Source organism: Microcaecilia unicolor, chromosome 11 (assembly GCF_901765095.1).
Source record: "Microcaecilia unicolor chromosome 11, aMicUni1.1, whole genome shotgun sequence".
NCBI classification, from domain to species: domain Eukaryota; kingdom Metazoa; phylum Chordata; class Amphibia; order Gymnophiona; family Siphonopidae; genus Microcaecilia; species Microcaecilia unicolor.
Window position 1 is genome coordinate 38,015,888 of NC_044041.1, and position 24,852 is coordinate 38,040,739.

Below are 24,852 nucleotides of genomic sequence, written 5' to 3' on the forward strand. Positions count from 1 at the left end.
AATTCCCCTCTCCCTGAGTCCTGCCCTTCCAATCCATGCCCATCCATGCTCCTTTGTCACCTGGCCCCTCCATTCATCCCTATCCAGCAATTTCCCTCTCTCCTTGAGGCCTGCCCTCCCAATCCATGGCCATCCATGTTTCTCTGTCACCTGCCCCCTCCATTCATCCCTATCCAGCATTTCCGCTCTCTCTGCCTGAGGCCTGCCCTGCAATCCATGGCCATCTGTCCCCTGCCCCCTCCATTCATCCTTTTCCAGCAATTCCCCTCTCTCCCTGAGCCCTGCCCTCCCAATCCATGGCCATCCATGTTTGTCTGTCACCTGGCCCCTCCATTTTTCCCTATCCAGCATTTCCCCTCTCTGCCTGAGGCCTGCCCTGCAATCCATATCCATCCATGCCCATCTGTCCCCTCCATTCATCCCTATCCAGCAATTCCCCTCTCCCTGAGTCCTGCCCTTCCAATCCATGCCCATCCATGCTCATCTGTCACCTGGCCCCTCCATTTTCCCTATCCAGCAATTGCCCTCTCTCCCTGAGGCCTGCCCTCAATCCATATCCATCCATGCCCATCTGTCCCCTCTATTCATCCCTATCCAGCAATTTCCCTCTCTCCCTGAGTCCTGCCCTCCCAATCCATGCCCATCCATGCTCCTCTGTCCCCTGCCCCCTCCATTCATCCATTTCCAGTAATTTCCCTCTCTCCCTGAGCCCTGCCCTCCCAATCCATGCCCATCCATGCTCCTCTGTCCCCTGCCGCCTCCATTCATCCTTTTCCAGCAAGTCCCCTCTCTCCCTTCCATGACCCCCCCTCGCATCCATGCTCCTCTCTCTCCCATGTGGCAGCCTGGGCCGGCCTCTTCTCCCCCCCCCCCCCCCCACTTCGCATCCATGCTGTGGTTTCTCCCCTGCCCTCCCGCTCCCATTGTTGTAGTTTACTGGCCACCCTCTTCTCTCCCCCCAACATGCGTTTTTTTTTTGTTTCTTGTTTTTAAATTTACCTCCGTGGCGGTTCCGGCAGCGAAGCGTCAGGGAAGGAGGGGCGCTCTCGACGTCTAGCCTTCCCTTCGCTGTGTTCCGCCTTCTTTTGATGTCAGCCTTGACGTCAGAAGAAGGCGGAACACAGCGAAGGGGAGGCTAGACGTCGAGAGCGCCGCCTCCTTCCCTGACGCTTCGCTGCCGAGCGATGCGATTGGTTGTGTCATAGCTCCGCCCTCGACGTCATCACGTTTGACGCGTGGGCGGGGCAGACACAATGCGATCTCACCCCCTTCACTTTGCTAAGAGAGGCTTCAATAGAACGTTGGAGGTGCGTTTTATATAGAGAGATATAACTAGTTTGCTCATTGTCAGTCGAGTACATTTTAGCTCCAAGGCTCAAATTTGGTGCAAAACTGGGAGGTATGTGACTATTTCTTGGTGCTAAACACTATGAAGCAAAAGTTGAATAGTTCTGAAGTATAAGATAGTTCTTGATATCTGAGCACGTCAAAGTTTGAGAATTGAGTCCTAGATCAGATAGCTAAAGGTCTTTATTCAACCAAAAGAGGATAATTGTACCTGGTTAAAGGTCAGGACATTTGCTGGAAAAAGCCGAATCAGTCAGTTATTTAAGTGTTCTTCCATCTTTTCCTAATGTCCTTGACACTAATTTCATCTACCTCGCAGAACAGTCTTTTTGGAAGATAGACAGAAATGTACATCAGTTTTTTTTAAGTGAATTTCTGACCCTTGGCTTATGGCCTAAAATTGAATTTAAGTTGGAGAGAAGGCATAATGTAAGCAACTTTTATTACAAAAGTAATATTGGTTTACATTTTTAAAATTTCGTTATAAACAATATTTTTTGTGTAAACTTTGTCACAATGAGGGAAAAGCTTTCCTTGTTCAGGACCATCTATAACTTTTTAACAATTGCATCGGAAGACTTACGCACTCTTGAAAATGCAACATACAGTTGTCCATGTGTGAACACTGGTTCTGGTAGGAAATGCCTACTTTTTCAAATGTTTGTCCTTGTGACTTGTTAATTGTCATTGCAAAAGCCAATTTCACGGGAAATTGTTTTCTACATAGTGTAAATGGGAGTTCAGTGTTAGATGGTGCTAATTCAATACGTGGGATAAAAACAGTAGTGCCTGCAGTTGACCCAGTTTTTATTTGACTAACTAGTAAAAATGGCCTGTTTCTGGCGCCGATGAAACGGGCGCTAGCGGGCACGGGACTCCCTTCCTCTCCCCTTACGGTACCTGTTCGGTCGGGGCAGGAAAGAAAGAGCCCCCTCTTTCCTGCCCATAGCGGTGGTGATAGCTTGCATCGTGTGGGAGTCCGGCTCTCGGCGTTTCAAAATGGCCGCCGAGAGTTGAAGTCTCGGCGGCCATTTTCAAATGCCGAGAGCCGGACTCCCACACGATGCAGCAAGGAAGCCATCGCTACGGGAGGAAAGAGGGGGCTCTTTCTTTCCTGGCCCGACCGAACAGGTACCTCTAGACCACCATGGAGACACGCGTAAGGGGAGGGGAGGTGACGGGGGGAGGGAGGTTGGTGAGGTTAAGCGTGTGCTACTGTGGGCGGGGCTATGTGGCGAAAGGGGTCGGGTTCATCTGCACGTCGGCGGTGGCTGGGATTTGTTGGAAGGCCTACTTCTCCCCATGCGTTAATTTGTTTTGGTGTTCCGCCCTCGACGTCATCACGTGTGACGCGAGGGCAGGGCATGAAGATGTTGTGTGGCTTCACCACCATGAAACCACGAACCGGTGTGTGAGTGACTTCAGTGACGTCAGTGTCCTCAGAACGTTGAGGCTGCGTTTTATTATAGTAGATAATGAGGTTAGGTTTCAAGTCTTTCACTATTAAGTGAGTTCCGTTGCATAAACCTTCCTTGGTATTTAAATTTCTTAGTAGGATAATTATGGCTCCAATTTTTAACTGCAGTTTATGGCAAGGCATTCCTGTTGGATTTTGTTCATGAAGAAACTCTACAGGATATAACTGTGATTCCTCATCATTGGAGTCATGAATAGAGTCGGAACTGAAGTACGTAATTTGTTGTCCTTCTAATATATTAAAAATGGCATCATTTGCTGTCTCCCTGAGGAATCGCCAATACCGAGATCTGTGGGGGAGAACTCGTACCTTGCTCTGCCAGAAGAGTCCTGGTCTAGGTTCTTAGAGTAAGCGTGTAGATAGGAGAAACATCCAAATTGGGGGGGAGGACAGGGGGTGGGAGGAGAGGAGGGTAGGGGGAGGGCGGGATGGGAGGGGATATAAATATAAAGCTGTTATGGAGGTCGTCGTGTTTTTTCTGGGAGGGGGGGCAAGATGTTTTTTGAAGACATTTTCATGAAAGTGTTATGTTCTTATAAATGGTACAAGTTGTAATGTTAATGGCACCATACATTAATAAAATTATTAAAAAAAAAGAATGGTGTCATTTATTTTGTCTACATGTGAATCTTTTGGACAAAGAATAGCCTTTTTAGCAAAGTTGTAAACGGTATCTGGTGTACTTTTGTCACCAAAAACAGCATTAACTATATCTCCTTCACAAATGTGTTTCTGTGGTATTTCTATAATATCTTTGAAACCTTCTGGGCATGGAAGATTTCCATCTGCTAAATTAATTAGCCAGTTGTTGTAATCTGTGTCTTTTGAGCGCACATTTTTTATTAATTTGAGGACTTTAAATTGTTTCCATAGTTTATTTAACTTAATGCTTGCTTCAATTATGTGTCCTCGATCACCATGTGGCACCACTGGTAAAGTTTGTCGGAAATCTCGACCAAGGAGAAGAACTTTCCCACCAAATGGGTTGTCATTGTTCATGATGTCTTTCAGGAGTCTATCTACAGCAGTAAGTGCCATACTGGGAGCCATGGTTGATTCATCCCAAATAATGATTTTAGCTTCTCTAATAATGCATGCATCATTTGATGTTAATCTGATAGTTGATGTTGATGTTTCTAGTAGAGGAACAGGTAGCTTAAACTGTGAGTGATAGGTGCGTCCTCCTGGAAGCAGATTTGCAGCAATTCCCGTCAAAGCAACAGGTAGAGCAGTTCCTCCATCTCCTCTAATGCTGCTCAGGATTGTGTTGTACGTAAACGTTTTTCCACTTCCACCTGGACCATCAAGGAAAAAGCACGTATGTGTTATGTTTTTTGTATTACAGGCAGAAAGTATAGTATGAAAAGTTTCCTTTTATTCATTGTTTAGATTTTCTGCCATTGCTTTAGCTTTTTGCTTTTCTTCTGCAGCTTTGAAAGCAAGTTTTGGATCTTCTAGTGTCTGGATGACTGTTGGCAAACCGAATTGTTGAAGTGTTTTCCCATGTGTACTTAGAACGCCTTGGATTTTCTGAAGGCACAATTGTTCACAAACTGAGCAATCACCCTGGCAACAATGGATTTGTTGAAAATCTTCTGTCATATTTATCTTGTATTTTTTTGAACATTTGAAAAGCATTTGTTGGTACTGCAAAAACACAAATGTATGCAAAAAGTTGTCTGATTTGTTGTGGCATGCTGCATGTGACTGCATCGTCTAAGATATTTTCCCAGACAGCGTCATCTTGAATGAGGCCCATTTTTTGGCGGCATCTTGGAAAGTATTGTAAATAACACCTCCAATTGTTTTTAGTTCTTCAAATGACTTTGCCCCTGGTTTGTGTAGTAAAATTAGCCTTAAACAATAACGCTCAGGGTCGGCTGAGAAATGACCTGAATACATTCTTCCAATTGTTTTGTCATGTCCTGTTTTTCGACATTTCCACTTTTGTTCTTTTTTTGTCAAAGTATAGTACATGGGAATATCTACGTACAAAATGTTGTTTGGAGGGTTATGTTCTGCATTAAGTTTAAACCAAGCTGTTAAGGTGGTGTCCCTTGTTTTAGCTGTTTGCACTGCAGCCTCAACGTTGTCAGGATGGAAAACAATGTTTTGTTGATCCGGTAAGTGTACTTCCAATCTCTGGATAGTATGTGTTTGGTGATGCATTTCAAAGCCATTTAGTCGCCATGCAGCTTCGGGAGCACTAACATATCTAGAGTCAGTAAAAGTTTTGATTTCATCATGTTGTTTCTCCGAGGACAAGCAGGCTGCTTGTTCTCACTGATGGGTGACGTCCACGGCAGCCCCTCCAATCGGAATCTTCACTAGCAAAGTCCTTTGCTAGCCCTCGCGCGCCTGCGCGCACCGCGCATGCGCGGCCGTCTTCCCGCCCGAAACCGGCTCGAGCCGGCCAGTCTTCTTTCGTCCGCACTCGGTACGGCTGTGTTTTTTGCCGTGTCGAGCCCCGGAGAGTCGACCTCGCGCGTCCTTTGTACAAATCGACGTGTTTTTTCTTCGGAAAAGATTTAAATTCGTTCGGAAAGTGCTCCGCAAACCCCCTTGGGTTTCGTTTGCCCCTTCCCGTATTTCCAGTCTTTGCCCCGGTAAGTTTTCTTTCGTCGTCGGGGTAGGCCTCTTTTCGGCCTCGGTCGAGATTTTTCTCCCTCAGTTTTTGGTGCTCAAATTCGTCATTTCGGATTTTGATTTCGCCGGCGTGATTTTTCCGCCCATGACATCGAAGCCTTCCAGCGGCTTCAAGAAGTGCACCCAGTGCGCCCGGGTAATCTCGCTCACTAATAGGCACTCTTCGTGTCTTCAGTGTCTGGGGGCCGAGCACCGTCCTCAGAACTGTAGCCTGTGTTCCCTGTTACAAAGGCGGACTCAGGTAGCGAGATTGGCCCAGTGGAACGTTTTGTTCTCGGGCTCTTCGTCGGCATCGGCACCGGGGTCATCGAGTGCATCGACGTCGTCAGCATCCAGACCTTCATCCTCGGCCGCCAGTGCATCGAGGCATCGGCCCTCTGCATCGGCGCCGAGACATCGGATAGCTGCATCGGCGTCGGTGGTACCGGGACCTCGTCTGCTGATGTCGTCGGACGGTGGTGCATCGTCAGGAGTGCAGGTGAGGGCTGTCCATTCCCCTGCTGGTGGCGGTGAGCCTTCAGGTGGGTCTCCCCCTACCCTGAGGGCTCCTGCGGTACAGCCCCCCCGGGATCGACCTGCTTCGACCTCGGCCCCGAGGAAGCGACGGATGGATTCTACGTCCTCTTCGTCGGTGCCGGGGAGCTCCGGTGACATGCTTCGGAAGAAGTCGAAGAAGCATAGACACCGGTCTCCTCCCCGCGTCGGCACCGAGAGCTCTGGGTCGCCGAGGGAGTCGGCACCCAGCAGGCATCGGCACCGAGAGGACCGCTCACCCTCTGTTCAGGAGGTGTCGATGCGCTCCACTCTGGACAGTTCGGAACAGCCTCCACGCCCGGAACAGGTTCTGACGTCGACGCCTGCATCGGCCTCCATGCCTTTCTCTGCAGCCGCTCTGAACGAGAGCCTCCGGGCCGTTCTCCCAGAGATTCTGGGAGAGCTGTTGCGCCCTACCCCTCCGGTACCGGCGGTGCTTGCGCCTCCGGTACCGTCGAGCGTGGCGCCGGCTGGCCCATCGCCCGAGGTGAGGTCCCCGACGTCGTGCCGACTGCGGCCACCTCCCAGGAGGGCTCCCCGACTACGTCGGCGGAGGGAGCGTCGCCGATGCGGGCGAGGGAGTCTACCTCTCGACGCCCCCATCGTGGACGTGGCTCCACGGAGTCGAGCCGGGCGAGGTTGCAGACACAGGTCCGTGAACTTGTGTCTGACACCGAGGGTGAGGCCTCGTGGGAAGAGGAAGAAGACCCCAGATATTTCTCTGACGAGGAGTCTGAGGGTCTTCCTTCCGATCCCACTCCCTCTCCTGAGAGACAGCTTTCTCCTCCCGAGAGTCTGTCTTTTGCTTCCTTTGTCCGGGAGATGTCTACGGCCATCCCCTTCCCGGTGGTTGTGGAGGACGAGCCCAGGGCTGAAATGTTTGAGCTCCTGGACTATCCTTCTCCACCTAAGGAAGCGTCCACTGTTCCCTTGCACCATGTCCTGAAAAAGACATTGCTTGCGAACTGGACCAAGCCACTAAGTAATCCCCACATCCCCAAGAAGATCGAGTCCCAGTACCGGATCCATGGGGACCCAGAGCTGATGCGCACTCAGTTGCCTCACGACTCTGGAGTTGTGGATCTGGCCCTAAAGAAGGCTAAGAGTTCTAGGGAGCATGCTTCGGCGCCCCCGGGCAAAGACTCTAGAACCTTAGACTCCTTTGGGAGGAAGGCCTACCATTCCTCTATGCTCGTGGCCAAAATCCAGTCTTACCAGCTCTACACGAGCATACACATGCGGAACAATGTGCGGCAGTTGGCGGGCTTGGTTGATGCTCTCCCCCCTGAGCAAGCCAAGCCTTTTCAGGAGGTGGTCAGGCAGCTGAAGGCGTGCAGAAATTCCTGGCCAGAGGGGTGTATGACACCTTTGATGTTGCGTCCAGGGCCGCTGCTCAAGGTGTGGTGATGCGCAGGCTCTCATGGCTGCGTGCCTCCGACCTGGAGAATAGACTCCAGCAGCGGATTGCGGACTCGCCTTGCCGTGCGGACAATATTTTTGGAGAGAAGGTCGAGCAGGTGGTAGAGCATCTCCACCAGCGGGATACCGCATTCGACAAGTTCTCCCGCCGGCAGCCTTCAGCATCTACCTCTACAGGTAGAAGATTTTTTGGGGGAAGGAGGACTGTTCCCTACTCTTCTGGCAAGCGTAGGTACAATCCTCCTTCTCGACAGCCTGCGGCCCAGGCTAAGCCCCAGCGCGCTCGCTCTCGTCAGCAGCGTGCGCCTCAGCAAGGCCCCGCGGCTCCCCAGCAAAAGCAAGGGGCGAGCTTTTGACTGGCTCCAGCAGAGCATAGCCGACATCCAAGTGTCAGTGCCGGGCGACCTGCCGGTCGGGGGGAGGTTGAAAGCTTTTCACCAAAGGTGGCCTCTCATAACCTCCGATCAGTGGGTTCTGCAAATAGTCCGGCAAGGATACACCCTCAATTTGGCCTCAAAACCTCCAAATTGTCCACCGGGAGCTCAGTCTTACAGCTTACAGCACAAGCAGGTACTTGCAGAGGAACTCTCCGCCCTTCTCAGCGCCAATGCGGTCGAGCCCGTGCCATCCGGGCAAGAAGGGCTGGGATTCTATTCCAGGTACTTCCTTGTGGAAAAAAAAACAGGGGGATGCGTCCCATCCTAGACCTAAGGGCCCTGAACAAATATCTCGTAAAAGAAAAGTTCAGGATGCTTTCCCTGGGCACCCTTCTTCCCATGATTCAGGAAAACGATTGGCTATGCTCTCTGGACTTGAAGGATGCCTACACACACATCCCGATACTGCCAGCTCACAGACAGTATCTGCGATTTCAGCTGGGCACACGTCACTTCCAGTACTGTGTGCTACCCTTTGGGCTCGCCTCTGCGCCCAGGGTGTTCACAAAGTGCCTGGCTGTAGTAGCAGCGGCACTTCGCAGGCTGGGGGTGCACGTGTTCCCGTATCTCGACGATTGGCTGGTGAAGAACACGTCCGAGGCAGGAGCCCTGCAGTCCATGCAGATGACTATTCGCCTCCTGGAGCTACTGGGGTTTGTAATAAATTACCCAAAGTCCCATCTTCGCCCAGTGCAGAGACTCGAATTCATAGGAGCTCTGCTGGATTCTCGGACGGCTCGCGCCTATCTCCCAGAGACGAGAGCCAACAACTTGTTGTCCCTCGTCTCGCGGGTGCGAGCGTCCCAGCAGATCACAGCTCGGCAGATGTTGAGATTGCTGGGCCACATGGCCTCCACAGTTCATGTGACTCCCATGGCCCGCCTTCACATGAGATCTGCTCAATGGACCCTAGCTTCCCAGTGGTTTCAGGCTGCTGGGGATCTAGAAGACGTGATCCACCTGTCCACGAGTTTTCTCGAATCCCTGTATTGGTGGACGATTTGGTCCAATTTGACTCTGGGACGTCCTTTCCAAATTCCTCAGCCACAAAAAGTGCTGACCACGGATGCGTCTCTCCTGGGATGGGGAGCTCATGTCGATGGGCTTCACACCCAAGGAAGCTGGTCCCTCCAGGAACGCGGTCTACAGATCAATCTCCTGGAGTTGCGAGCGATCTGGAACGCTCTGAAGGCTTTCAGAGATCGGCTGTCCCACCAAATTATCCAAATTCAGACAGACAACCAGGTTGCCATGTACTATGTCAACAAGCAGGGGGGCACCGGATCTCGCCCCCTGTGTCAGGAAGCCGTCAGCATGTGGCTCTGGGCTCGCTGTCTCGGCATGGTGCTCCAAGCCACATATCTGGCAGGCGTAAACAACAGTCTGGCCGACAGACTGAGCAGGATTATGCAACCTCACGAATGGTCGCTCAACTCCCGAGTGGTGCGCCAGATCTTCCAAGCGTGGGGCACCCCCTTGGTGGATCTCTTCGCATCTCGAGCGAACCACAAAGTCCCTCAGTTCTGTTCCAGGCTTCAGGCCCCCGGCAGACTGGCATCGGATGCCTTCCTCCTGGATTGGGGGGAGGGCCTGCTGTATGCTTATCCTCCCATTCCTCTGGTGGGGAAGACTTTGTTGAAACTCAAGCAAGACCGAGGCACCATGATTCTGATTGCTCCTTTTTGGCCATGTCAGATCTGGTTCCCTCTTCTTCTGGAGTTATCCTCCGAAGAACCGTGGAGATTGGAGTGTTTTCCGACCCTCATCACGCAGGACGAAGGGGCTCTTCTGCATCCCAGCCTCCGGTCCCTGGCTCTCACGGCCTGGATGTTGAGAGCGTAGACTTTGCCTCTTTGCGTCTGTCAGAGGGTGTCTCCCGCATCTTGCTTGCTTCCAGGAAAGATTCCACTGTTACTTCTTTCTGTGGAGGAGGTTTGCTGTCTGGTGTGACAGCAAGGCCCTAGCTCCTCGCTCTTGTCCTACACAGACCCTGCTTGAATACCTTCTGCACTTGTCTGAGTCTGGTCTCAAGACCAACTCTGTAAGAGTTCACCTTAGCGCAATCAGTGCATACCATTACCATGTGGAAGGTAAGCCGATCTCAGGACAGCCTTTAGTTGTTCGCTTCATGAGAGGTTTGCTTTTGTCAAAGCCCCCTGTCAAGCCTCCTACAGTGTCATGGGATCTCAATGTCGTTCTCACCCAGCTGATGAAACCTCCTTTTGAGCCACTGAATTCCTGCCATCTGAAGTACTTGACCTGGAAGGTCATTTTCTTGGTGGCAGTTACTTCAGCTCGTAGAGTCAGTGAGCTTCAGGCCCCTTACACCAAATTTCATCATAACAGAGTAGTCCTCCGCACTCACCCTAAGTTCTTGCCAAAGGTCGTGTCGGAGTTCCATCTGAACCAGTCAATTGTCTTGCCAACATTTTTTCCCCATCCTCATTCCTGCCCTGCTGAACGTCAGCTGCACACATTGGACTGCAAGAGAGCATTGGCCTTCTACCTGGAGCGGACACAGCCCCACAGACAGTCCGCCCAATTGTTTGTTTCTTTTGATCCCAATAGGAGGGGAGTGGCTGTAGGGAAACGCACCATATCCAATTGGCTAGCAGATTGCATTTCCTTCACTTACGCCCAGGCGGGGCTGGCTCTTGAGGGTCATGTCACGGCTCATAATGTTAGAGCCATGGCTGCGTCGGTAGCCCACTTGAAGTCAGCCTCCATTGAAGAAATTTGCAAAGCTGCGACGTGGTCATCTGTCCACACATTCACATCTCATTACTGCCTGCAGCAGGATACCCGACGCGACAGTCGGTTCGGGCAGTCAGTTCTTCAGAACCTGTTTGGGCTTTAGGATCCAACTCCACCCCCCGAGGGCCCTGTTTGTTCTGTTCCAGGCTGCACTCTCAGTTAGTTGGTAAATTTTTTAGGTCAATCTCAGTTATGTCCTCGCCGTTGCGAGGCCCAATTGACCTTGGTTGTTATTTTGAGTGAGCCTGGGGGCTAGGGATACCCCATCAGTGAGAACAAGCAGCCTGCTTGTCCTCGGAGAAAGCGAATGCTACATACCTGTAGAAGGTATTCTCCGAGGACAGCAGGCTGATTGTTCTCACAAACCCGCCCGCCTCCCCTTTGGAGTTGTGTCTTCCCTTGTATTGTCTTGCTACATACTGGACTGGCCGGCTCGAGCGGGAAGACGGCCGCGCAAGGGCTAGCAAAGGACTTTGCTAGTGAAGATTCCGATTGGAGGGGCTGCCGTGGACGTCACCCATCAATGAGAACAATCAGCCTGCTGTCCTCGGAGAATACCTTCTACAGGTATGTAGCATTCGCTAAAGTTTCTTGCTCGGTAATAACCACATTAGCACAATCCTGTCCTTTGTAGACATATTTAAAGAGAGGTACTTTACACTTTTAATAGATGCACATACTTCTACATTTATATGGCAATTGTACTTTAAAAGTAAAAAAAAAAAAGGGTTATAAGGGACAACCCAAGTGTTATTAATACATTTTTCCATGTAAGAGTGTACCAATACCATTATCCCTTCTGCGATACTTAGGATAGCCGTCACAGTTCTCAACAGTTTCATTTTGGAATGGTTTTGGGAACTGTTTTGAGCACTTCCCACGAAGCATGCAGGGGAAATGTAAGTTACTGTCAGTGCATGGGCCATGTATCATATGCTTAGCAACTGTTGCATGGAGACATGGGAAGTTGTTTGGTTCTGGAATTTCTGCACTTACGATTTTATCTATTATTTCTTTTGTTTTTGGTTTGCATTCTTCTTTGAGGATAATATATGTGCATGAGGTAAACCACGTTTTTGAATTCAATGACATGAATTTTTGCAAGAGGCACACCAAATACATGTTCTTTGCATATATCGTCTAGTAATTGTTTAAGTTTTAAATGAAACACCCTTGCCAATAAGTCAGGTCGAAACTGTGGTGCCTGTCCTTTGTTTAGATTTTCAGTAATTTCTTCCCATCTTAGGTTGCAGGTCATAGTAATAAACAGATCAGGTTTGCCATATTTTCTAACTATTGCCATCGCATCTTGATAATTTTGATGCATGTTTCTTGGGCTCCCAGGAAATGATGATGGTAAAATAAATGCCTGGCCAGGTGTGATTCCTCGATGTGCAGCTTCACTTGTATGGTGGTCCATTAACCCAGAGTATTTTTCTACTCTTAAGAGATTTTGATTTTTTTCGAATATAATTTAGTCTGTTAGCCTCTGTTTTAATATATGCATCCACAAAATATTGTTGTGTAAGTTTTCCAGCACTAAGAAAAGGGTTGAATTGATCTCTTATAGCGAAACAGTACCCATAGTACTGCATTTGTGTAACTCCTACTCTTGTGATCTCGGTTTTGCGACGCAGGTGCATAATACATGTTGGTTGTTTATTCAAAGGAATAATTATCCCCCAGCTCTGATCTCCATATGGGAAGAGTAATGGATAAACCATTGGTTCAAGATTGGGATCCAAAACACTGATGATCTCAGTTTTGTTTTGTTCATATGGCTTGTATCGGCAATGTATGATCAGATCTCTATATAAAGGAGGTTCACCATCAGTATTTTGAAAAATGAAAGCCACCTCATTTGCTTTAGATGCATTGTATCTTCTTTGATCATTTTTGCGATCTTGAAACATGGCCATTGAAACAGTTGGAGGTTCTATTCCTAGATTATTAGCTTCAGTTATGCATTCATTTTCTACTTCGTATAGCATCTTGCATGCGTCTGCAAATGGGTTTTCCCGTACCATGAAATTGCTCAATTCTCTCATTAATGTATCACTGATGTCTGCATTTGGTGTCATTTGTAGTCTGTGGACGGCTGCCTCATCTGGGACAAGAATATATAATTGAGCAAATTGTCTTTGATTTTCATTTTGAGGATGCAGTGCTCCTGTTCTGTGGTAAATAGTACCATTAATTCTAAAACAATAAGGGCCATATCCAGGTGATGGTGCAATGTTAGCTCCCATGGAGGCAAAAGCTAAGGAATTGTTAATGGACCTAATGTTTTGTAAAAAGTTTTTTGAAAATTCATGTTCCCCGGAGAGAAGGTGTTGTATGAATTCATTGCACCTAATTTCAGGAAGTTGTACTTTCCCCTTACTACAGTTATCAAAAGGTGTTTCATTCTGAAAATGTTTTGCATTGCAAAATATAGAGATAAACTATAGCTATACCAGGGGACAAGTTTCCATTCATGAACAATAATCTTAGTATAAGTAAAGGAAACAAGTCATTCAAAGGAACTTCTGTGAGTTTGGAGGAAAACGCTTCTAGAAGCTCCTTTTCCACAAATTACGCGGATAAAGGGCTAGGGCTTCTTCATCATTGGCGAAAAATCCCCTTTGATGGTGTTGCAGGAATTACCACTATTGTTAGCAGAATCTGTGGTACTTCAGGAGTCAAACACCACACACCAGAATGAGAGAGAAATCTTCTTTATTTGCCAGCAAACAAAGTAGGACATCAGCTCTAGCTCTCTCTGTGTCCTGTCCTTCTGTGTCTCTTCTTCTGAGCTCTCTGGATCCTGCGTCTCCTGTCTGTCCTCTCTTGTCTCAGCTCCTTCTCTTCTAAGCTGCTTCTGCTCTCAGTTATATAGGGTCCTACACCTCTCTAGCCCCCCTTTCTCACCAGATGGTAAAGAATAGATTGATTACCCTGTCTTGAACTAATTATTACTTACACATTACTTAAAAATATCAGTTACATAGGTTTGATATTTCCTAAACTGGCCTATGACCTGGGGCCTCTCAAACTAGACAATGTGGCATGCATTTTATTATTATTCACATAATCCCAGTCATAGCTTAAACTGGGTTCATTGAGGGGCTAAGTCTTGCTTAATGGCACACAGACATGGTTTGTTATTACTTTCAGGATACCAGTCCTACATTTAGCTAATCAATCAAGGAGAAGAGAGTTGACTTTCCCTGACCTCTTTCACCTAGCTAGGACTGTGGATAATTCAAACCAGATGATGACCTCTTAAACTGCAGACAAAGCTCACTTGAAAAGTCAGTCAAAGATGTAACACTGAATTGAAAAGATATTCAACATAGAAATAGAACTTATTAATTAAACAGAATAAAACATATTCCAAAATAAGCAGAAATCAGAATTCCTTATAAGACAAAATCTAAATCATCTAGAATTATCTATATCTAAACTATCTTCTTCTAACCAGCATTAAACTGCCTGCGAAACTGTCCAGTTTGCCTTGCTTGCTGATCCCCTCGAGATTGAATGGCATCCAGATGTGGTAAATAATACCTAGCCTTAACAATCCATCACTCAAAAAGGGACAAAGAAAGTTTCATTTCTCTCTGACCTTTCTAACCTCTAGTCTAGCAAAAGCTAGACTTCTGAGTAATTAAACCCAGATGGCATTCTTCCACTTTACAGGACTGAAAAGTTAAACACCAAATTAATTTCTTTGCCCAGGCTGCCTCAATGGTAGTCGCTAGCCTTCTTGTCTAAAGAGCCCTAATATGAGAAGGATATAATTATCGTCTTCTACTTATTTCTCTATCTTAATTTAAGAGAGGGACTTAGCTCAAAACACTTAGCTTCCTTCATGCTCCTTGGTGTTCCAGACCATGGTCAACATTGGCCTCCGTTTCGCCACTGCTGCTTCAGAACCACATGTCAGTAGATCTGCCAAAAAAAACAAAAAACTCAAGCTATAAACAGCCCTATTAAACAGAACACATTCTGTTCATTGGGCCACAACTATAGTATTGAATGTTGTCATTTACACTGTCTGTTATTGCAGTTCCTTTGTTAGAACTTCTACAGTGTGTTATAACTGTATGTTTTTTTTTTTGTTGCTTTATTTTGTCCTTTGTCACAGAGTGTTTTTCTTTGTTGTACTTTTGCAAGTATTTCCTGTTTTAATTCTGTAGTATTTTTGTTATTCGTTGTTGTTTGCGTGTCTGTCACTTTTGTAAGTATTTGCAGTCCTAAATGTTGTTGTGTTGTTTCTGCCTTTTTGTCTCTGTTTCTGTAAATATGGTTTCCGTTGTCTATTTGTTGCTCTTTCTTCATCTGTCATGTTTTGTAATCTTTTTCGTTGTGTAGCAGTTTGTCTTGCTCTGTGTGTTTGTCTCCATCTGTCATCTCAGTAATTCTTTGCCTTTCTAAATAAGCTTGTCTATCTCTGTATCTTGCGTTTTCCTCAGCACTCATATTTTGTTTCCTGGACCTTTTCCTTGCAGTAGCTTGTTGATTCTGATGTGCCTTTTCATCGTCACTCAGAACTGCACGCCTCTTTTGTTGTGCTTCTGCTCTTTTTTGTAAACGTTCAGCCTGTTGCTGACCAGTTTGTGTGCGTTTTTGACTCGTGATGTGCAGCACATTCTCGTGTCGCTGTGTTTGTTGTTTCTGTGGCATCCATGTCCTTTGACTGTGTGTGTCTGACACAGTGTGTATTAGTGTAAATTGTAATTTCAGAGTTTCATTGTTCTTGTGTGTTGTACAGTGCTGTCCGCCTCTCAGTATTGATCCATGGCTGATGCCACTGCTGTGCTGTTGATCAAGTAATTATGCTTACTGTAAATCTCACAGTTTCTTACATTTGCCAGGTGTGTTTCACCCTGCTGTCCTGTTAGAGAGAGAGTATATGAGACAGCAGAAAGACTGTGTGTGTGTGTGTGTGTGTGTGTGTGTGTGTGTGAGGTACACATGGAGGGGCATAATTGAACGAAAACGCCTATCTCCATGGGCGTTTATCTCCGAGAACGGGTCCGTGAAGGGGTGGACCGAACCGTATTTTGGGAAAAAATAGACGCCCATGTTTTATTCAACAATGTGTGAGCTGGGCGTTTTTGTTTTTCAGCGATAATGGAAAATGAAAGCGCCCAGCTCAAAAACGAATAAATCCAAGACATTTATTCGTGGGAGGGGCCAGGATTCGTAGTGCACTGGTCCCCCTCACATGCTAGGACATCAACCGGGCACCCTAGGGGGCACTTTTACAAAAACAAAAAAACAGGTAAAAGAGCTCCCAGGTGCATAGCACCCTTCCCTTGTGTGTTGAGCCCCCCAAATCCCCCTCAAAACCCACTGCCCACAAGTCTACACCATTACTATAGCCCTAAGGGGTGAAGGGGGGCACCTACATGTGGGTACAGTGGGTTTGGGGGGGTTGGACGACTAATAAGCATTAAGCAGCACAATTGTAACAGGTAGGGGGGATGGGCCTGGGTCCACCTGCCTGAAGTCCACTGCACCCCCTAACAACTCCTCCAGTGACCTGCATACTGCTGCCAGGGAGCTGGGTATGACATTTGAGGGTGAAAATAAAAAGTTGTGAAACATCATTTTTTTGTGGTGGGAGGGGGTTAGTGACCACTTGGGGAGTCAGGGGAGGTCATCCCCGATTCCCTCCAGTGGTCATCTGATCATTTAGGGCACTTTTTGGGGCCTTATTCGTGAAAAAACAGGGTCCAGGAAAAGTGTCCTAAATTCTAGCTAAAAACGCATACTTTTTTCCCATTATCGGTGAAATGCGCCCATCTTTGTTCGGCAGATAGCCACGCCCCAGTTCCACCTTCGCCACACCTCTGACACGCCCCCATCAACTTTGTCCGCATCCGCGACGGAGTGCAGTTGAAAACGTCCAAAAATCGGCTTTCGATTATACCGCTTTATTCATTTTTGTGAGATAAACGTCCATCTCCCGATTTAGGTTGGAACTTGGGCGTTTGTCTCGTTCGATTATAAGCAGGATTGTCTGTGTGTGACAAATAGAGAGTCTGTGTGTCTGTGAGTGAGACTGTGTGTGTGTTTTAGAGTGTCAGAGTAAGAGTATATGTGTGTGACACAGAGAGTGTGTGTGTGTGACATACTTTTTTTTTTTTGTTTGTTGTGTGTGTGTGTGGGCGAGAGAGAGGAGTGTAACACAGTGTGTCATACCTGTTTGGGGTTTTTTTTTCCTGTTGTTTACCTGTTCTTTTGCAACCTAATGTCCTTTGCTTCTGAGTCTTGATCAATGGCTGGGTCCACTGTTGCAGACTCCTGTTGAGCGAGAGAGAGACTTGCACGGGAACGGGGTTTGCGGGAATCCCGCAGGATTCCCGAGGGGACGGAAGCAGTTCTGCGGGGTTCCCGCGGGGACGGAAGCAGTTCCTGTGGGGTTCCCGTGGGGACGGAAGCAGTTCCTGCGGGGTTCCCGTGGAAGTGTATGCCGCACTTGCGCCAGCCTCTCACCTACCGAGTACCAAGTTCTTTGAGTGCTGTCTCCTCCTCCTCCTCCTCCTCCTCCTTGCGTTAACAGCACAGATATGGAAAGTCTCCATTAAGGAGGTGGTAGAGATACAAATGGTGACGAAATTCAAAAAGGCATGGGATGAACACAGAGGATCTCTATTTAGAAAATGGAAGTTATAAAAAACCTAAACTTAAATGGCTGCATGTGTGTGGATGTGTCGCGTGACACTTAGATGTTGACTCCAGCTGTGATGAACTAGGGCCAATACCGGGAGATCTGTACGGTCTGTGTCTTATATATGGCAATCTGGTTTAGGATGGGCTGGAAAGGCTTTAGACAGCAACTTTAGTGGCTGGAACATGAGGACAGTTCTGGACAGACTTACTGTCTGTGTCCTGCAAATGAGAAGATGAATAGGCTGGAGTGGGCTTTGAGGGCAACTCCAGCAGTTGGGACATAAGGATAGGGCCAGGCGGACTTCTATGGTCTATGTCCCAGAAACGCCACAGAAAGACCATAATCAAGTATATAATATCATATTCATTGTTGATTTAATCATGAATTGATAATGATTGTGACTATTGGGCAGACTGGATGGACTGATCCGGTTTTTATCTGCTGTCCTCTCCGCTTCCGGACTGATGCGCAGACCTCAGCTCTGACATAAGCGTGAGCATCAGATGTCACCTGACCTACTGGCGCGTGCATGTGGTGATCTCTTAGCACACAGTGCCAGTGAATCAGAGAAGTCTTATATGTGCGCACCAGAGTGTTCCAGCTTCCGTTCCTTCCTTGCCTGCAATGTTGCGGCTCAAACCCAGAGACTGAGAGAGCTGACAGGAATTTTTTTTAATGTACCTTTGAATTCTTATGGGTGAGGACAGGTTAAATTCTTGCGGGGACTGGTAAGATTCCCCGTGGGGACGGGCGGGGACGGGTTAGATTCCCCACGGGGACGGGTTGGATTCCAGTGGGGATGGGTGGGGACAGGTTGGATTTCTGTTCCCGTGCAACTCTCTACGAGAGAGAGAGAGATCACTGTGTGTTGTAACTGTGTTTGTTCTGGTTTACCTGTTGTGTGACACATAGAGCGTCTGTGTGTCTGTGAGTGAGACTGTGTATGTTTTAGAGTGTCATAGAGAGAATGAGTATATGTGTGTGATACAGAGAGTGTGTGTGTGTGTGTGTGTGTGTGTTTTGTTGAGTGTGCGTGTGTGAGTGAGAGAGAGAGAAGGAATGTGACACAGAGTTAACTGTTTTTTTTCCCTGTGGTTTACCTCTTGTTTTGCAACCTAATGTCCTTTGCTTCTGAGTCTTGATCGATGGCTGGGTCCCGCTGACGTGCTGTCAACCAAGTAATTATGCTTAATTTGAATATCAGAATTGTGATGTTTCCCTAGTGTGTTGTGGTCTCCTGTTGAGCGAGAGAGAGAGATCACTGTTTGTGTGTTGTATCTTTGTTTGTTCTGTGATTTACCTGTTGTGTTACACCCCGTTGTCCTTTGCTTCTCAATCTTGATTGATGGCTGTTTCCTGTTCACGTGCTGTTCGCCATGTAATTTTCCTGGTTTTTAATGTCTCAGATTCTGTTGTTGCCTGCTTTTGTGTAACACCGTGAGAGAAAGAGAGACATAGAGTTTGTTTGAGAGCAAGACACATTGTGTATGTGAGAGAGAGACACATGCTGTGTGTGTGTTTGACAGAGACAGTGTCTGTGTTTGTTGGAGAAACAGTTGATGTGTCTGTGAGTGTCAGAGTGTGTGGGTGAGGCAGAAAAAGAGAGTGTTTGTGTGTCTGAGTGAGGAAAAGGCTGTGTGTGTCTGACAGTCACAGAGTGTGTCTTTGTGTGTGAAAGAGAGAGAGTGTGATACAGAGTTCACTCTCACTGTGTTGTATCTGGTTTTGTTCTGTTGTTTACTTGATGTGTTGCACCCCGTTGTCCTTTTCCTCTCAGTCTTGTTTGATGGTGGTTGTATTCTGTTGTAGGTTGCTTTTCATTGACACAGTGGCAGAGACATTGAGAGAAAAAGTCATACAGTTTTTTTGAGACGAAGACACATTGTGTGTGTGAGAGAGCGACACAATCTCTGTTTGAGAGAGTCAGTGTCTGTCTGTGTGAGAGAAACATTCTGTGTCTGTGTGAGAGACAGTGTGTTTCTGTGTGGGTGAGCCAGAAAAAGAGTGTTTGTGTGTCAGAGAGAGAGTGTGTGCGAGAGACAGACACTGTGTGGGTGAGCCAGAAAAAGAGTGTTTGTGTGTCAGAGAGAGAGTGTGTGCGAGAGACAGACATAGAGTGTGTGTGTGTCTGTGTGTTAAAGTCTGAGAGTGCGATACTGAGTTCACTGTCTGTGTGTTGTCTGGTTTTATTTCTGTGGTTTCCCTGTTGTGTTGTGTGTGTGAGTGACACAGACAGTGTTTGTGTGTGTCAGAGAAATAGTCTGTGACTCTTTTAGTGACAGAGTGTGTGTTTGTTGGTGAGACAGAAAAAGTGTGTTTGTGTGTCAGAGAGACACAGAGAGAGTGTGTAAGACCAAGACCCATTCCATATCATCAAGCTGATCAATCCATAGACTGGTGGGTTGTGTCCATCTACCAGCAGGTGGAGATAGAGAGCAAACTTTTGCCTCCCTATATGTGGTCATGTGCTGCCGGAAACTCCTCAGTATGTTCTCTATCTCAGCAGGTGGTGGTCACACACAGCAGCAGCTCTGGCTAGGCCTCCAAGCCTAATTTTTAGGTTTTGTTGAGTGCCTGGGGTTGAGGGCTCTTTTGAGCAAGTGCAAACCTGGTGGTGCCAGGTCCCTCCTTTTCTCCCCCCTCCCGCTGGCTCCGTTTAAAAAAAAAAAAAAAAAAATTTTTAAACGTCCTTAAAGGCGTTTATTTCGACGTTTATTTAAACGTTCATTGCAGCTACTCACTGGGACACCAGTTCGTTACAGCTCGGAGCGGACAGCAGGTAATTTTTACCTTTTTATAGCGGGCAGGGGGTTCCCCGATTCTTCTCCTCGTGGCATATGGCGTCGGAGGGCGAGGGCGCAAAGGGTCGCTCCCCGGATCGCTTGAGCGCTTCTAGAGGGGATGCGGGGGTCTTACAGCCTGATTCGCCCTTGTTGGGTGACAGTTTTGTGACCGATGAATGTCCCGGTCCTTCCTCCGGCGTGGCGGTTTTTCCCGCCATAAACGCCCATCCCCCACTCCTCGCCTCCGCCATCTTGGCCGGCCACGCGGCTCGGACGGCTTCTTCGTGGGCCGCCCTTGAGGTTGGAGACATTAATGCCATGAACGCCCTTAATTTGGGCGACAGCACAAAGCGGCTAAAGTTAAGCGCTGTTCTTCCCGCGCGGCTCCTTCCCGGAGTGTCGCGCCGGACGCCATTTTGGATGCGCAGCATGTCTCTCCCCCGCTCTTGCGAGCGCCGGTTGAGGGTGCGTCTAGGGCTGTTGCCCAGGCTGCGGAAGTGCACAGCTGGGGGGTTTCTCCCCCGAGTTTGTTTTGCTGCTGCATCAGGCTTTCCTCATGCAAAACGCTGCCCCTGCTCCCTCGTCTGGTAAAGAGGTTGAGGTTCCCAGAGGTAAACACCCTCGGGTTGAATCCCAGGCCTTGGAGGACTTTGTCTCCTTCGATGTAGATGAGGGCAGCGTGTCTGAGGTCTCCCAACGGTCCTTTGCGGATTCCTTGGAGGAGACGGATCCCCGCTCGGATGGAGCGGATGACCCCTCTGCAGCGGCTCTTTAGCTCAGAGGATTTGCCCAACCTGTTTGTGCAGGCCATGGGCATTTTGAAGATTTCCTCTCCGGAGGACGTCTCTCCCTCAGCCCCTGTTGGCTCCGCCATTATGCTGGGGACGAAGCGCCCGCCTAGAACCTTCCACATGCATGATGCCATGCATTCCTTAATTTCGGCTCAATGGGATGTCCCGGAAGCGAGCCTTAAAGTGGCTAGGGCTATGTCCCGCCGCTATCCTTTGCCTGAAGGTGAACGTGAGGCCTTTCTGTGGCCTACCGTGGATTCTTTAATCACTGCGGTGACTAAGAAAACGGCGTTACCAGTGGAAGGTGGCACGGCCCTAAAGGACGCCCAAGACAGAGGATTGGAGGCGGCCTTAAGGTCGTCCTTTGAGGCGGCTGCTTTAAGTTTGCAGGCCTCAGTTTGCGGCTCCTATGTGGCCAGGGCGTGCCTGACTATGGTGCAGCGGGCTTCCCCCTCGGATCATTCCTTGAGGGCTGTTTGGCCGGCCCTGGAATCGGGCTTAGCCTATTTGGCAGAATTGCTGTATGATGTCTTGAGAGCCTCAGCTAAAGGCATGGCTCAGACAATCTCTGCGCGGCGGTGGCTTTGGCTGAAACATTGGTCTGCTGACCATGCCTCTAAATCCCGCCTGGCTAGATTGCCTTTTAAAGGCAAGCTGCTCTTTGGGGTCGAGTTGGACAAAATCGTGACCGATCTCGGCACGTCTAAGGGCAAGAAGTTACCAGAGGTCAGGGCTCGGGCTAGTACTCGCCCTGGCACCTCCAGAGGACGGGCTCAGGAAGCCCGTCGGTACCGCCCGGGCAGGTCGGGCTCCTCTGCCCTCTCTTCCTTCAAGAGGAACTTCTCCCCCAAGCAGCATTCCTTTCGCAGAGACCGCCGTCCCGGAGGTGCTCCCTCCGGTCCTCCCCCAGGGTCTCGTACCCAATGACGGGGCCTTGGTCCACGCCTCAGTGCAGATTGGAGGACGGCTGTCCTCGTTTATGGGCGAGTGGACCACAATAACTTCAGACGCTTGAGTGCTGGAAGTCATCAGAGACGGCTACAAGCTAGAGTTCTGCCGACCCTTAAAAGACGGGTTTGTACTCTCTCCCTGCAAGTCTCCGGTCAAAGCTGTGGCAGTGCAGCAGACCTTGGACAATCTGTTCCGCCTGGGGGCGGTCGTTCCGGTGCCAGAGAATCAGCCTGGCAAGGGACGTTACTCCTTTTTCTTTGTGATTCCAAAGAAAGGAGGTTCTGTACGGCCTATCCTCGACCTCAAGGGGTCCATTGGGCCTTGAAAGTTCGGCACTTTCGCATGGAGACCCTCCGCTCTGTTATAGCGGCAGTGAAGGCAGGAGAGTTCCTGGCATCCTTGGACTTCACGGACGCGTATTTGCATATTCCCATCTGGCCTCCTCAACGCTTTTTGCGTTTTGCAGTACTGGCCGACACTTCCAGTTCAGAGCCCTCCCGTTCGGGTTGGCTACTGCTCCGCGGACCTTCTCCAAAGTAATGGTGGTCATCGCGGCCTTCCTGTGGAAGGAAGGAGTTCAAGTCCATTCTTATCTGGACGACTGGTTGATCCAAGCCCCTCTTATGCAGAGTGCGGCAAAGCTGTGAACCGGGTGGTTGCTCTTCGAGCTCCCTGAGGTGGATCATCAACTGGGAGAAAAGCCAGCTGCGCCCGACTCAGTCCCTGGAGCATCTGGGAGTTCGATTCGACACCCAAGTGGGCAGAGTGTTCCTGCCAGACAATTGAATTGTCAAGCTCAGGCTCAGGTGGACTAGTTCCTAGTAGCCTCTCCTATTCGGACTTGGGACTATGTGCAGCTGTTGGGCTCTATGTCGGCCACGATGGATGTAGTGCCCTGGGCCAGGGCTCCTATGAGACCACTTCGACAATCTCTGCTGCTGCGCTGGACTCCGATGTCGGAGGATTATGCTGTGCGCCTTCCCTTGGACCCAGCAGTGCGCAAGGCGCTGAGCTGGTGGACGCAGACAGACAAGTTGTCTGCAGGAATGCCTCTGGTGACCCCGGAGTGGATTGTCGTCACGACGGACGCCTCTTTGTCGGGCTGGGGAGCCCACTTCTTGGGAAGGACAGCGCAAGGGCTCTGGTCTCCTGCAGAGGCAAAGTGGTCTATCAACCTCCTGGAACTCAGAGCCATTCGGTTGGCGTTTTTGGAGTTCATCCCGGTACTGGCGTTGAAGCCAGTACGGGCCCTGTTGGACAATGCCACGGCTGTGGTCTATGTCAACCGCCAGGGAGGTACCAAGAGCGCCCCTCTAGCCAAGGCAGCCATGAATCTATGCCAGTGGGCGGTAGCGAGCCTAGAGCAGCTGTCAGAAGCCCACATTGCCGGAGTCATGAATGTCAAGGCGGACTTCTCAGTCGCCATACCTTGGATCCCGGAGAGTGGCAGTTATCGGCTCAGGCGTTCTTGGATATCACGAAGCGCTGGGGCCAGCCGAGCCTAGATCTATTGGCGTCTTCGGCCAGTTGCCAAGTGCTGCGCTTTTTCAGCAGAGGACGGGACCCTCGATCTCTGGGAGTAGATGCTCTCCTCTAACAGTGGCCAACACAAGAGCTTCTCTATGTGTTCCCGCCCTGGCCCATGTTGGGCAGGGTGCTAGACCGATTGGCAAAGCATCCGGGCCGGATAATCCTGGTGGGGCTGCCAGTGGAGCAGGGTCTGTTACATCAGGGTCCCGTGGTGATGGAGGATCCGTCCCCGTTTGGGCTTACAGCCTGGCTATTGAGCGGCAGCGTCTGAGGAAGAAGGACTTCTCAGACAAGGTCATCGCCACTATGCTGAGAGCGAGGAAGCGCTCTACTTTTACTGCTTACGCCAGGGTTTGGCGTACCTTTGCAGCGTGGCGAAGCAGGCTCGTTTTCTTCATTCACTGCTCCAATTTCTCCAGTGTTGGCATTCCTGCAAGAAGGTCTGGAGAAAGGCCTGTCGCTCAGTTCCCTTTAAGTCCAGGTAGCGGCCCTGGCTTGCTTCAGGGGCCGCCTGAAGGGTGCTTCCCTGGCTTCGTAGCCAGATGTGGTGCGTTTTCTCAAGGGAGGTAAGCACCTGCGCCCTCCTCTGCACTCAATGGTGCCTGCGTGGAATTTTAACCTGGTGCTCAGTGCATTACAGAAGCCGCCTTTCGAACCCTTGTTGAGGGCATTTCTGAAAGACCTGACGTTGAAAGCAGTCTTTTTGGTGGCTATCACTTCAGCCAGAAGAGTTTCCGAGCTCCAGGCACTCTCATGTCGAGAGTCTTTTCTGCAGTTCACTGAGGCAGGAGTGACTATTCGCACAGTGCCTTCCTTCCTGCCCAAGATTGTTTCTCGCTTCCATGTGAATCAGCAGCTCTGTCTCCCTTCCTTTCGTAGGGAGGACTACCCAGAGGAGTACTCTGCTCTTAGATATCTGGATGTGAGACGAGTCATCATCAGATACTTGGAAGTGACCAATGATTTCCGGAAATCGGATCATTTGTTTGTCCTGTTGGCAGGTCCTAGTAAGGGTCTGCATGCTGCTAAGCCTCCAGTGGCAAGATGGGTCAAGGAAGTCATTGCCGCGGCTTATGTGACCGCGGGGAAGGTGCCGCCTATCCAGCTGAAGGCTCACTCCACTGGAGCTCAGGCGGCCTCGATGGCAGAGGCCGGGTCCGTCTCCTTGGAAGAGATATGCAAGGCGGCAACTTGGGCATCGGCCCATACATTCTCCAAGCATTACCGCTTGACTGTGGCGGCACGGGCGGAGGCCCGGTGTGGAGCTTCAGTGTTGAGTTCAGGGATTTCTATGTCCCGCCCTGGGTGAGTACTGCTTCGGTACATCCCACCAGTCTATGGATTGATCAGCTTGATGATATGGAAGGTAAAATTATGTATAATCATACCTGATAATTTTCTTTCCATTAATCATAGCTGATCAATCCATAGCCCCGCCCAGATATCTGTATGGTTTCTATTCTGGTTGCATTTCAGGTTCAAGTTTAGTCTTCAGTTACTTCAGGAGGACTTCGGGTTC

At 49.2% G+C, this 24,852-nt stretch overlaps 1 protein-coding gene and 1 pseudogene across 2 annotated transcripts in view; one reads left to right on the plus strand and one right to left on the minus strand.

Moving 5' to 3' along the window:
• The window catches only part of B3GNT4 (UDP-GlcNAc:betaGal beta-1,3-N-acetylglucosaminyltransferase 4), a 46,879-nt gene that overhangs the window by 9,557 nt on the left and 12,470 nt on the right, over positions 1 to 24,852 (plus strand). The window lies entirely within an intron of this gene.
• Positions 11,176 to 12,034, minus strand: LOC115479976 (annotated as a pseudogene).